The following is a 13,051-nucleotide window of genomic DNA, read 5'->3' as shown; positions in this document are numbered from 1 at the left end:
GAAGACTTAATGGCAGAATACTCTCAATGTATTATGGAAATTAAATAATTAGTATGAGGGGAATTGATTTCAGTGTTATGTAAAAGTACATGTTTCTATGCTACAAGGAGTAGCTTGAATTCTGATATGATTTGATCTACTATTTTTATACTGAATATGCATTACTGGAAATAGGTCACAGCAGGAAGACAGATTAAGGCAGTTTAAAGGAAAATAGAAACTGTAGAAACTATAAAAAATAAATTTGCAATTACAATAAGAAAGCAGAGCTGTCTCTTTTTCTTTGTTTACTCAGCAGCCAATATAATCATTCTCGATTTCACATACACGTTAACCCTTGCATCTCCTGACGTCTTCTTTCACATTCTTAAAAGAAAGGCAGCATATTTCTTCTGGTTTTAATACTGGAGCAAAGTGTGTTTAGCACTATGAGCAAATGTAGGGCCAAATAGACCATAAATATTAAACTTAATAAAGCATAACCCCCTACTATTGTAATTGAAGGTTAAGACCAAAAAGAAAAAAAATAAAAGAGGAGACAGAGAAGATAAAACAAGTAAATATGAGAGAATATGAGTGAATAAATATGAAAAAACATAGTGTTTTAATGGATGACTATTAAAGTATAATCATGAATTACATTTCGTGATTATTGATATTTTGATAGTTCAGACTTTAAACTTTGTATTAGAATTCACAATTGCCTACCACACAGCTCTTCCTTCATACCATTCCAGCCCCATTTTCTTTGTTGTTCCTCTGATATACTCCTCAAGCTCTTGTCTCAAGATCCTTGAACTTGATCTTTCCCTTCCTGTATCACACTTCTCCCAAATACCTACATGGTTCACTTTCATACTTTCATCAGATCCTTCTAAAATATCTCCATAGTAAAATATCTCCACCTTCCTTGAACTCTCTCTCTAAAATCACATCTCAGAATTTTTGGCAGGGGGTCCTGTGTTTTCTAAGGGAGCTTTGGCTTTCTTCAAAATATTGTTCTAAGATAAATAAGGAAGAGTGCTTCACCCATAAATGACAGTCTGCCTCATATTCTGAGGCTCCGAGAGAAAACTGGGTCAATAATGTTGATGAAGGCCATCTACTGGAGAATGAGAAATGATGCAAATACATCACAATAAGGCCTCATAGTCACTGCTGCTACTCTGGAAAACTCCTCCAGTCTGAACATTAAGACCAGGTGATATCTAAGAGAGGCTATCACGACAATGTGGTGATAGCAAATGCCCTTAGTTAAGGTGGTATATGCTTAGTCGCTCTGTTGTGTCTAACTCTTTGTGACCCTTTGGATTGTAGCTTGCTAGGCTACTCTGTCCATGGGATTTTTCAGGCAAGATTACTAGATTACTGAGTGGATTACCATTTCCTCCTCCAGGGATCATCCTGACCATGTCTGCTGTGTCTCCTGCATTGCAGGCAGATTCTTTACCCTCTGAGCCATCAGGGAAGCCTAATTAAGATGGACTCCTTGACATAAAGTTTAAGTCAAGCCTGAATCAGCCCAAAGGAGTAAACACTATAGCTCTAGCTGAAAGCAATGTGGCTGTAGTTGTTGAGTTGAGGTGTCCCTGAAACTGACATAGATGGTGGCAATAACAATGACCTTGATTTTTAATGTAAACCTTTGGATGGACAGACAGTATTTAACATTTTGGGGTTTTTTTTGTTTGTTTGTTGTTGTTGTTGTTTTTAATTGAGTGGCCAGCAGTCCCAGTTCAGCTCAAAATCACAAGTAAATGTTCCATGCTATTTTGTCCATTAAGGATGCTATAACAAAATACTACAAACTTGACTTATAAGCAACAGAAACTTATTTTTCATCATCTGGAGACTGGAAGTTTGTTATCAGAGTGCTAGTTTGGTCAAGGGGCAGGCCCCCTTCCAGTTTGAAGACTTGTGATAATGTCCCAGCATGGTGAAATGGTCTCAAGAACACTAATCCCATTCATGAGGGCCCACCTTCATGACTTAAACACCTCCCAATACCTTTTAATAAGTCCTTATACTTTCACATTGAGCATTATAATTTCAATATATGATTTGGGGTGGGTACAAATATTTAGGCAATTGTACACATGCATATGCTTAATGGCATAGAAACACTTTTTACTCCCTAACTCTTCAATCCAAACTTAGCTGCTTTATACATAAAGATGATTGAAAAGAGGCTAAAATCTCTCTGACCCCAAGAATGGACCCATCGGATCCCTTAATCATCCATTGGATATGCTGGGGAACTTCCAGGAAGGGAGGAACTCATTTATGATTCTGTTGGATACAAGTGCTAAAGTCACCATGCCATCAGGCCCTGTAGTAAGACCATCTTCTTTCAACTGATGGGGAAAGGAGGCTAAGGAGGCCTGTGAATGAGACAATTTGAGCCTATTCAGTGTGCTAATGTCATTTCTACTACTGAAATGTATAATGGTTCTCCATTCTTGAAGAAAATGGTAGTTGGACTTATATCAACTACTTATGATTGCTCCTCAATCCATCTCTCAGTCTTTTCCTGAGTGGCCCAACAGAAATTGTATAGACTCTCAGGAGAGGAAAAAATTTAGAACTTTGATTAAGGTTATAAATATAACAAGCATAATAGAGATGCAGGATGCTCACATAGCAATCTTACATGACCAATCCAAGGGAGCTGGAGGATTATGATTAGTTCAATAGAGTTGCTTCTCTGGGCTTCTGGTTCAAGATGGCAGAGTAGAAGGACATACACTTAGAACACTGAAACTGCAACTAGCTATTGAACAGCCATCAGCAGGAGGATGCTGGAACCCACCAAAAAATGATTCCCCATGCCCAAAAACAAATAAGAAGCTACAATGAGATGGTACAAGGGGCACAATCATGATAAAAACAAATCCCATACCCACTGGGTGGGTAACTCACAAACTGGAGAATAACAACACCAAAGAAGTTTTCCCACCATTGTGAAGATTCTGAGCCCCACATCAGACTTCACAACCTGGGGATCTGGCAAAGGGACTGGGAATGCCCAGGGAATCTGATCTTGAAATCTAGCAGAATTTGATTGTAAGACTTCCACAGGACTGAAGGAAACAGAGATTCCACTCTTGGAGGGCAAAACAAAATCTTGCTCACACCAAGACCCAGAGGAAAGAAGCACTGATGCCACAAGAGACTGAACCAGACCTATCTGCTAGTGTTGGAGGGTCTTCTGTGGAGGCATTGGTTGGCAGTGGCTCATCACAGGGACAGGGGAACTGGTAGCAGCAGTACTGGAAGTTTTCCCTTGGCATAAGTCCCCTTGAAGGTTGCCATTAACCCTACTATAGAACCTGTAGATCCCAGGGCTGGGTCACCTCAGGCCAAGCAATTTACAGGGAGGGAGCACAACTCTACTCATCAGAAGATAATTGGATTAAAACATTACTGAGCAAGGTCCTATCCACCAAAGCATGACATAGTTTTTCCCATCTAGTCCCTCCCATCAGGAAGCTTACACACACCTCTTAGCCTCCTCCACCAGAGGACAGACAGAAGAAGCAAGAACAACAATTGCTCAGGCTAGAATGAAAGCCATATTATGGAAAATTATCAGGATAAAAAAGTAGAGAGTTAAATCCTAGAGCAAGGAACACGATAAAATCCCAGAAAGACAACTAAATGAAGTGGAGATAGGCAACTTTCCTGAAAAAGAATTCAGAATAATGATAATGAAGATGACCCAGGATCTCAGAAGCAGAATTGAAAAGATGCAAAAAATGTTTACCAAAGACTTAGAAGAACCAAAGAAGAAACAAATAGAGATGAACAAGTTTTTAGAAAAATTAATAGGAAAATAAATGAGGCAGAGGAAAGGATAAGTGACCTGGAGGACAGAATGCTGGAAATCACTGGTGCAGAATAGACTATGGAAAAAAAAATATGAAAAAAAAAAATGAAGAAAGCCTAAGAGACCTCTGGAACAATTTTAAACCCACCAACATTCATATTATAGGGGTCCCAGAAGGAGAAGAGAGAGAGAAAGGACCTGAGCAAATATTTGAAGAGATAAAAGTTGAAAACTTCTCTATCACTGGAAAGAAGTCAACCAAGTCCAGGAAGCACAGAGAGTCCTAGGCAGGATAAACCCAAGGAGCGCAATAAGACAGACAGTAATCAAACTGACAAAAGTTAAAGACAAAGATAAAATATTAAAAACAACAAATAACATACAGGGAATCTCCCAAAAGATTATCAGCTGATTTCTCAACAGAACCTCTACAAGCAAGAATGGAATGGTATGATATATTTAAAGTGATGAAAGGAAAGAGCCTATAACCAAAAATACTCTACCCAGCAAGACTTGTTCAGAGTTGATGGAGAAATCAAAAGCTTTACAAACAAGCGAAAGTTAAGAGAGTTCAGCACCACCATACCAGCTTTACAACAAATGCTAAAGGAACTTCTCTTGGCAGAAAACACAAGAGAAGGAAAAGACCTACACAAAAGAAGCCCAAAACAATTAAGAAAATTGTAATAGGATAGTGTTAGTCACTCGGTTAGGTCTGACTCTTTTTGGCCCCACTGACTGTAGCCCGCCAGGCTCCTCTGTCCATGGAATTCTCCAGACAAGAGGGCTGGAGTGGGTGGCCGTTCCCTTCTCCACGGGATCTTCCCAACCCAGGGATGGAACCTGCGTCTCCTGCATTGAAGGCAGATTCTTTACCATCTGAGCTACCATACACATCATAACTACTTTAAATGGAAAATGCACCAACCAAAAGATGTAGACTGGCTGGGCAGATGAAAATATGCATGTATGCACTCCCAATTTCTACACCACTCTACTTACCCTCCAAATTGTATGTAATTATTTTATATTGCTAGGTTAATTATGTTTCCATTATGGTTTGCAATTGTAATTATCTTTATTTTCCTCTGGCTATCAATTATGAAAACTCATAAACATCTTTTACTATTGTGATTATGTGACTATCATTTGTTTAATACCATTGTATCATGATTGGTGAACAGAAGATAATAGAATTCTATATCACTAAAGCTACCATTTAATAGAAAAACCTGCAATCACATTTTAAAAATCCAGATTCATATCAGAATCATCTTGAATTTTTTTGAAGAATACAAATGTCTCTTATTGCTTTTTCTCTCCAAAGCTCCAGATGTATTTCTAATGAGCATCTATGTTTAGAAACAACTAGACCATTTGATGATATTTATCTAGCTTGTTTTATTTTTTCTATTTCATATTCAGTGCTCCTATTTCAGTTAGTTTATGTTTTCAGTTTCTCTCTCTTTTTTTTCCTTTGATGTTCTTTCTCAAGCCTTTATCAAGTGTAGTAGAGATTTTTGTATATATATCAATATATATATATCAGATCAGATCAGATCAGTCACTCAGTCATGTCCAACTCTTTGCGACCCCATGAATTGCAGCAGGCCAGGCCTCCCTGTCCATCATCAACTCCCGGAGTTCACTCAGACTCACGTCCATCGAGTCAGTGATGCCATCCAGCCATCTCATCCTCTGTCGTCTCCTTCTCCTCCTGCCCCCAATCCCTCCCAGAGTCTTTTCCAATGAGTCAACTCTTCGCATGACGTGGCCAAAGTGCTGGAGTTTCAGCTTTAGCATCATTCCTTCCAAAGAAATCTCAGGGCTGATCTCCTTCAGAAAGGACTGGTTAGATCTCCTTGCAGTCCAAGGGACTCTCAAGAGTCTTCTCCAGCACCACAGTTCAAAAACATCAATTCTTCGGCGCTCAGTCTTCTTCACAGTCCAACTCTCACATCCACACATGACCCCAGGAAAAACCATAGCCTTGACTAGACGAACCTTTGTCGACAAAGTAATGTCTCTGCTTTTCAATATGCTATCTAGGTTGGTCATAACTTTCCTTCCAAGGAGTAAGCATCTTTTAATTTCATGCCTGCAGTCACCATCTGCAGTGATTTTGGAGCCCAGAAAAATAAAGTCTGACACTGTTTCCAACTGTTTCCCCATCTATTTCCCACGAAGTGATGGGACCAGATGCCATGATCTTCGTTTTCTGAATGTTGAGCTTTAAGCCAACTTTTTCACTCTCCTCTTTCACTTTCATCAAGAGGCTTTTGAGTTCCTCTTCACTTTCTGCCATAAGGGTGGTGTCACCTGCATATCTGAGGTTATTGATATTTCTCCCGGCAATCTTGATTCCAGCTTGTGCTTCTTCCAGCCCAGCATTTCTCATGATGTACTCTGCATATAAGTTAAATAAACAGGGTGACAATATACAGCCTTGACGTACTCCTTTTCCTATTTGGAACCAGTCCGTTGCTCCATATCCAGTTCTAACTATTGCTTCCTGACCTGCATACAAATTTCTCAAGAGGCAAATCAGGTGGTCTGGTATTCCCATCTCTTTCAGAATTTCCCACAGTTTATTGTGATCCACACAGTGAAAGGCTTCGGCATAGTCAATAAAGCAGAAATAAATGTTTTTCTGGAACTCTCTTGCTTTTTCCATGATCCAGCTGATGTTGGCAATTTGATCTCTGGTTCCTCTGCCTTTTCTAAAACCAGCTTGAACATCAGGAAGTTCGTGGTTCACATATTGCTGAAGCCTGGCTTGGAGATTTTTGAGCATTACTTTACTAGCATGTGAGATGAGTGCAATTGTGCGGTAGTTTGATCATTCTTTGGCATTGCCTTTCTTTGGGATTGGAAGGAAAACTGACCTTTTCCAGTCCTGTGGCCACTGCTGAGTTTTCCAAATTTGCTGGCATACTGAGTGCAGCACTTCACAGCATCATCTTTCAGGATTTGGAATAGTTCAACTGGAATTCCATCACCTCCATTAGCTTTGTTCGTAGTGATGCTTTCTAAGGCCCACTTGACTTCACATTCCAGGATGCCTGGCTCTAGGTCAGTGATTACACCATCGTGATTATCTGGGTCGTGAAGATCTTTTTTGTACAGTTCTTCTGTGTATTCTTGCCACCTCTTCTTAATATCTTCTGCTTCTGTTAGGTCCATACCATTTCTGTCCTTTATCGAGCCCATCTTTGCATGAAATGTTCCTTTGGTATCTCTGATTTTCTTGAAGAGATCCCTAGTCTTTCCCATTCTGTTGTTTTCCTCTATTTCTTTGCATTGATTGCTGAAGAAGGCTTTCTTATCTCTTCTTGCTATTCTTTGGAACTCTGCATTCAAATGCTTATCTCTTTCCTTTTCTCCTTTGCTTTTCGCTTCTCTTCTTTTCACAGCTATGTGTAAGGCCTCCCCAGACAGCCATTTTGCTTTGTTGCATTTCTTTTCCATGGGGATGGTCTTGATCCCTGTCTCCTGTACAATGTCACCAACCTCATTCCATAGTTCATCAGGCACTCTATCTATCAGATCTAGGCCCTTAAATCTATTTCTCACTTCCACTATATAATCATAAAGGATTTGATTTAGATCATACCTGAATGATCTAGTGGTTTTCCCTACTTTCTTCAATTTAAATCTGAATTTGGCAATACGGAGTTCATGGTCTGAGCCACAGTCAGCTCCTGGTCTTGTTTTTGCTGACTGTATAGAGCTTCTCCATCTTTGGCTGCAAAGAATATAATCAATCTGATTTCAGTGTTGACCATCCAGTATGTATTATATAATATATATTTTAGAAAACATAAATTTTTACCTAGCTAAAAAGTTTATGACATTTTGATTCCACTTGTTTGACTTATTATATATAGAGTGCTAGATTTCTAATTTATATTCACCCAAAACTTTGATTAGTTCTATGTACTTTGGCATCTAATATTATTGCTAAAAGTCTGGAAAGTTTATTATCTTTGTGATTTAAAAAAAATACATTGAATGAGGCTTGAAACTTCTAATCCAATTCTTAGAATGTAAAGAAACACTATTGTAAAAAAAATACTGCAAAAATTAATTAATAATTTTATTAATTAATACTGTTAATACTCATTTTGTTCAACTTTCACATAATTTAATGCTAGTGTCCATTATTTGTTTTCATACCTTATTCAAGATTCTATGTTATTTTTAATTGCATTGATCAGCTTCAGCTACATGCAACAAATTCTGGTAAATTCTCTTTTCACTTTTATTCTATTACAGATATTTCTATTTTCTTGTTATGGCTTCTTAGATACACCCATAATTTAAAAATGAGCATTTAGTTTCCAAATATATGAAGTATTTAAAGTATCATTGATATTAATTTCCAATTTTGATATTAATCTCTTATTTAAATGCTTTCTTCTTGCAATCTCTGTGTTCTTTCAGTCCTCTACTTTATTGTTAAAGCCTAATTTAGGCTTTCAATGACTAAGCCAAAGATCTCTCTTAGTAAATAACACATTGTCATTGAATATGTGTGGGTTATTTTCAAATATCTTTTGATATTGATTTCTAAGATAATTCCTCAGTGATAAGAGAACAGACTCTGTGTGATTTCAATACCTTTAGACCATCAAGTTTTTGCACCTAGTCTTATGTCTCTGGATATGTTGCAATTTATAGTTTATAGTCCATGGTAGCTTGAATAGAATTTGTATCTTGCTGTTTTGTGAAAATTGTATAAATCTTAACTATGTTGAACTGGTTCATAGTGTTTTTCAGATCTACTATATCCTTCTACTTCTCTGTATATTATTCTATTAATTTCTGAGAGTTGGATATTGAAACTGCAACTAAAAATCTTAATTTATCTACTTAAAAATAATTATAATATATAATGGAACTATATATAACTTTGTTCTATATTTTGTAAGTCTCCTGTAAACATGTTATTATATTTTCATAATTTAAGAAGTTTTTTTTTAAAAAAAGGTAAAAAATAAAGTTGCTTCTCCTATAGACCCAACTATTTTAGCCACAGTGGTTGTACATATAGTGTGTTTCACAGACTGATGGTGCTTGATATTACTGTCTTGGACATTGCCGGTGCCTTCTTTTCTGTTTTACTAGCACCAAGGATCAAGATCAATTCACAGTTATCAGCATTGGTTTTACACGGAGCATGGTCATCAGAAAACCACTTAATGGTCTTAAGTAGGAAAGAAATATGAACAGATAACTGAGGGACAAGATTCTCAGTAAAGTGGAAAGTTCAGTGATGGTGGGGAGATTGATACAAAGGTCCTACAGGTCCACCTTATTCAGGATATGAATGAATGTGGCTCAGTTATGCATGTGCATTTGGTCTCTATATGCATGTGCTCAAAGGTCTCCATAAGTAATGCCACAAGCTTTAAAATTAATCCAGGTCACCTCATATTTGCATTCTTCAGAGAATATCTACCACTTGTTTTCTTCTTTCTTGTATCTTTAATCCTACCTCACTATACCTGCTTCTCCAGGCTTAGCTCCAAACCAAAAACATGGCCTTCCCTCCCCCCCTCCCCCTACCCAATTTGACCTGGGTGCTTTTATTCCCAGACAATTCTTTTTGGTACTGTTTTTTTTTGTTGTTGTTGTTATTTACCCTCAGTCTAGCTCACAAACATTCATGCTTGCTCTTATAGGCCTTTCTCTCTGAAAATATGGTTAGACTAAGAAGAGAGGTAGTGACATCAGAATTAAGGCAACAGAAGTAGGAATGGAAAGAAGGAGACATGTTGCTGCTTTCATACTGATGTACTGAAATGAATAAACCACAGTTAGAAAACAGATATGGGGAAGAAGAGAACAGGGAGGATGCAAAATGACTTCCAGTATTCCAGCTCTAGTGCTTAATACACCATGGTGTCATTTTCTGAGACTGAAAATACAGAAGAAAGAATGGGGGGAAGGTGGTTAGTTTAGTTTTGACCTATGAGAATAAACAGGCTTACATAGTCTTCTCCCTTAGCTATGATTATTCCTGTCACAAGATGTACTAAGAGCTATACATTTTCTGCAAGGGCACAGTTATTTTTAAGATAGACAAGAAAATTGTAAAAGAAACCTACTTGAGAGGACTATTCTTGACCCACTCTGTGGCCAGAGTTTTGTTCCTTGAGGTAATCTAGTTATGTGCCTTTTATGAATCTATCTGTTCCTTGAACTTAGAAATATAGCAAGGTTATCCAAAGATAAATTATTCATTAAGCCTTTTATTTTCCCAAAAGCACCTTATGTAGGGCAAGAATGGTTTCCACTAAAACAATAATTCATGATGTGATATTTACTTGACTTTGATGTCTTTGTAGCATATCTCCTTAGCACCTATGATACTGACCTAAACAACCTTGCTTGAAATTGTGAACAGCACTTGAATGACAGGAAATACTTTCTCTATATACTTATCTCTCAGTAAAAGCAGCTTAATGATTTTGAAGGAAAACCAGATTTTTTTTTCTCAAATCAATTTTCCATGTTTTATTTATTAATTCAATAACTATTAATTATGCACTTACCATGTTTCTTCATGTCTAAGCCCTAATTTTTATCAGTAACCCCTCTATTCTTCTATCTATTGTTTCTCTATTTTAATTAATCAATTCTTCCTCAGGCTCTCAATTCATTTTATGTGCTGCTTTGACTAGAGCATTGTGTGGCCTTTCCTCCTCCCCAGTGAGTGGTCTAGAACTTCCTTGGGAGCAGGGGCTCTAGCTTTTGAGATTCATGCATACTCATCAAGACTCTTCAGTTATAGGTCAAAGGCAAAAATACAAGTCAAATTATTTTAAGAGGAAACATAGAACAAGTAATTAAATTTTGCCTCACCTAAGGTGAAGACCAAGGTATATAAATTATTTTCTGTTATGGATAGATTTAAGTACATGTGAAATGACATGACTCTATATCTTCATCTCTCGACTCTCTCTCTACCTGAATGATCTTAATCATTATGTATAAGATGTCAATAGAAAAATTGATCCATAGAATCCAGAGGGAGAAATATATTCTGGGCTAGGAGGTTTAGAGAAGGGTCAGGGATCAAGACATGCTTTGAATAATATTCTAGATATTACTCTTACTTTAAAGTATCTATAACAAACTCAATTACCTTAAGGAATTGTATTCACTTATCTAACAGGGAAATATCAGGGAGAATGTGATTTCAGACACAGTTGCTTTTAAGATTCATACAAAATCAACAGAACTCTCTAATTTCTCAGCTCTGTTTCCTTCTACTTTTTGGTTTCATGTCTCCTTCTGCAAACAGATTTCCTCCATGTGGCTGGTGGAGGTTGCTATTCCCATCAGCCACAATTTCACATTCTACCAACTTAGCCCATGTGGAAAAGAAAGTATCACTCTTATTTTCATATCTCAGGTTTTAGAAACACTCAGATTGGCCTTAGTTTGGTGAAGCAGTCATCTCTGAACAAACCACGGTGTCTAAGACAATCCATGACTTGGTAAGCCTGAATTACATTCAACCTTGGGAACAAAAGATTTAAGATGGGGAAAAACAAAACAAAACATTCCACAGTCCCAAATCCACCAAAATGTGTGGCATATCTGTAGAGAGAGAACAGTTGAATAGACTGTCCAAGTAGAATATTGGCATGCTCAAAGTATTAAACAGTTCAATAAATATTTTTTAAGTCTACCTTTGTCAGATGTTATGCTAAGTGCTGAGACTAAAAAGATGAGTAAGAAACAGTACCTACCTCGATGCAACAAGTTTTCTCTTTATAGCTATAGCCTTAAGACATGTTTATAGCACAACATGGCAAAACAAAAAAAAAATATATATATATACTCAGGACATTGGGGATACCACGTGGGCACCTAATCCATGTGGCTGAGGCAAGACTATAGAGAAGTCAGGTAAGACTTCTTGGAGAAAGTGATTTCTGACCTGAATTAGAAAAGCTGAATCAGAATTTGCTGGAAGACGACCTGGAGATAGTAGAGGGTGTGTGGTTATAAATAATAACACTATTGGTATAACTCTGCATGGTGTACAAGTAAGAGCAGGAGAGGAAAAGGCCTGGAAAGATAATCAGGGGACTAATATGCTGTTAGACTTTACCTCATAAGGAATGTATTAGGAGGAAAAGTGACTAGGCCAGACTGTTCTTTACACATATCATTTTGACAACTCTGAAGAAAGAGAGAACAAATGAAATAACAATTGGATAAAAAGTACGGTATGCCAAGCCAGAGAAGAAGGCCTGAGATAGTATGAAGACAGTAGAAATGGACAAGACAAAGATTAGGAAGATATTTACAGGAATAAATTGACAGAACTGAAGGACAGGGAAGCCTTGTGAATTGCAGTCCTTGGAGCTGCAAAGAGTTGGACATGACTGAGGAACTGAACAAGACAAGACTGATTTCCTGGATATGGGAAGTGAGGGAGAAGAACCAAAAATGTCTTCCAGAGTACCAGCCAAAAATATTGGTTGGCTATTGGAGGAATAACCAGGTAAAGTGTGATGAGTTTGATGCATTGTAGACCATCTAGGCAGAACAAGATATTCAGCATTATTTTGGATGAGTCTGAATTCAAGGTAAAATCTCAGTTGGAAATACAGAAATATGACTTACCACTATGTAAAAAATGAGTGAGTTTACTCAGGGAGAACCTGTGTAGTAGGTCATTGATGGATTGAGGAAGAGAGGAATACTATCATTAAAGGTATGGATAGAAGGCATCTATCCATAGGATAGATGTAGGAAGAGTCAGAGGACACATTAAAAACAATAGCAACAACTGAAGAATGCAGTATCAAAAGACCATAGAATAGAAAATTTGAAGTGAGGATAATTAGTATTAAAGTAAGCAGAGAGATACATGAAATAAGATTCATACAATGTTTGATGATTAGAACTAGAAAACCCTATTAAAGCCCCATTGAGGTTATTTTGGAGGCTAAGAATATATATTCTTTTCTTTACAGCTGTGTGATTTCCTAGCAGTACTTAACCACCTTGATTGCAGTTTTGCTGGGAAGAGGAAAAAATAAAATAAAAAGAACACATACTACTACTACTAAGTCACTTCAGTCATGTCCGACTCCTAGCGACCCCATGGACTGCAGCCTACCAGGCTCTTCTGCCCATGGGATTTTCCAGGCAAGAGTACTGGAGTGGGTTGCCATTGCCTTCTCCAAAAAAGGGTACATAGGA

This window comes from Bubalus bubalis, chromosome 1, assembly GCF_019923935.1.
Source record: "Bubalus bubalis isolate 160015118507 breed Murrah chromosome 1, NDDB_SH_1, whole genome shotgun sequence".
Taxonomy (NCBI): Eukaryota; Metazoa; Chordata; class Mammalia; order Artiodactyla; family Bovidae; genus Bubalus; species Bubalus bubalis.
This window is presented reverse-complemented; position numbering follows the sequence as displayed.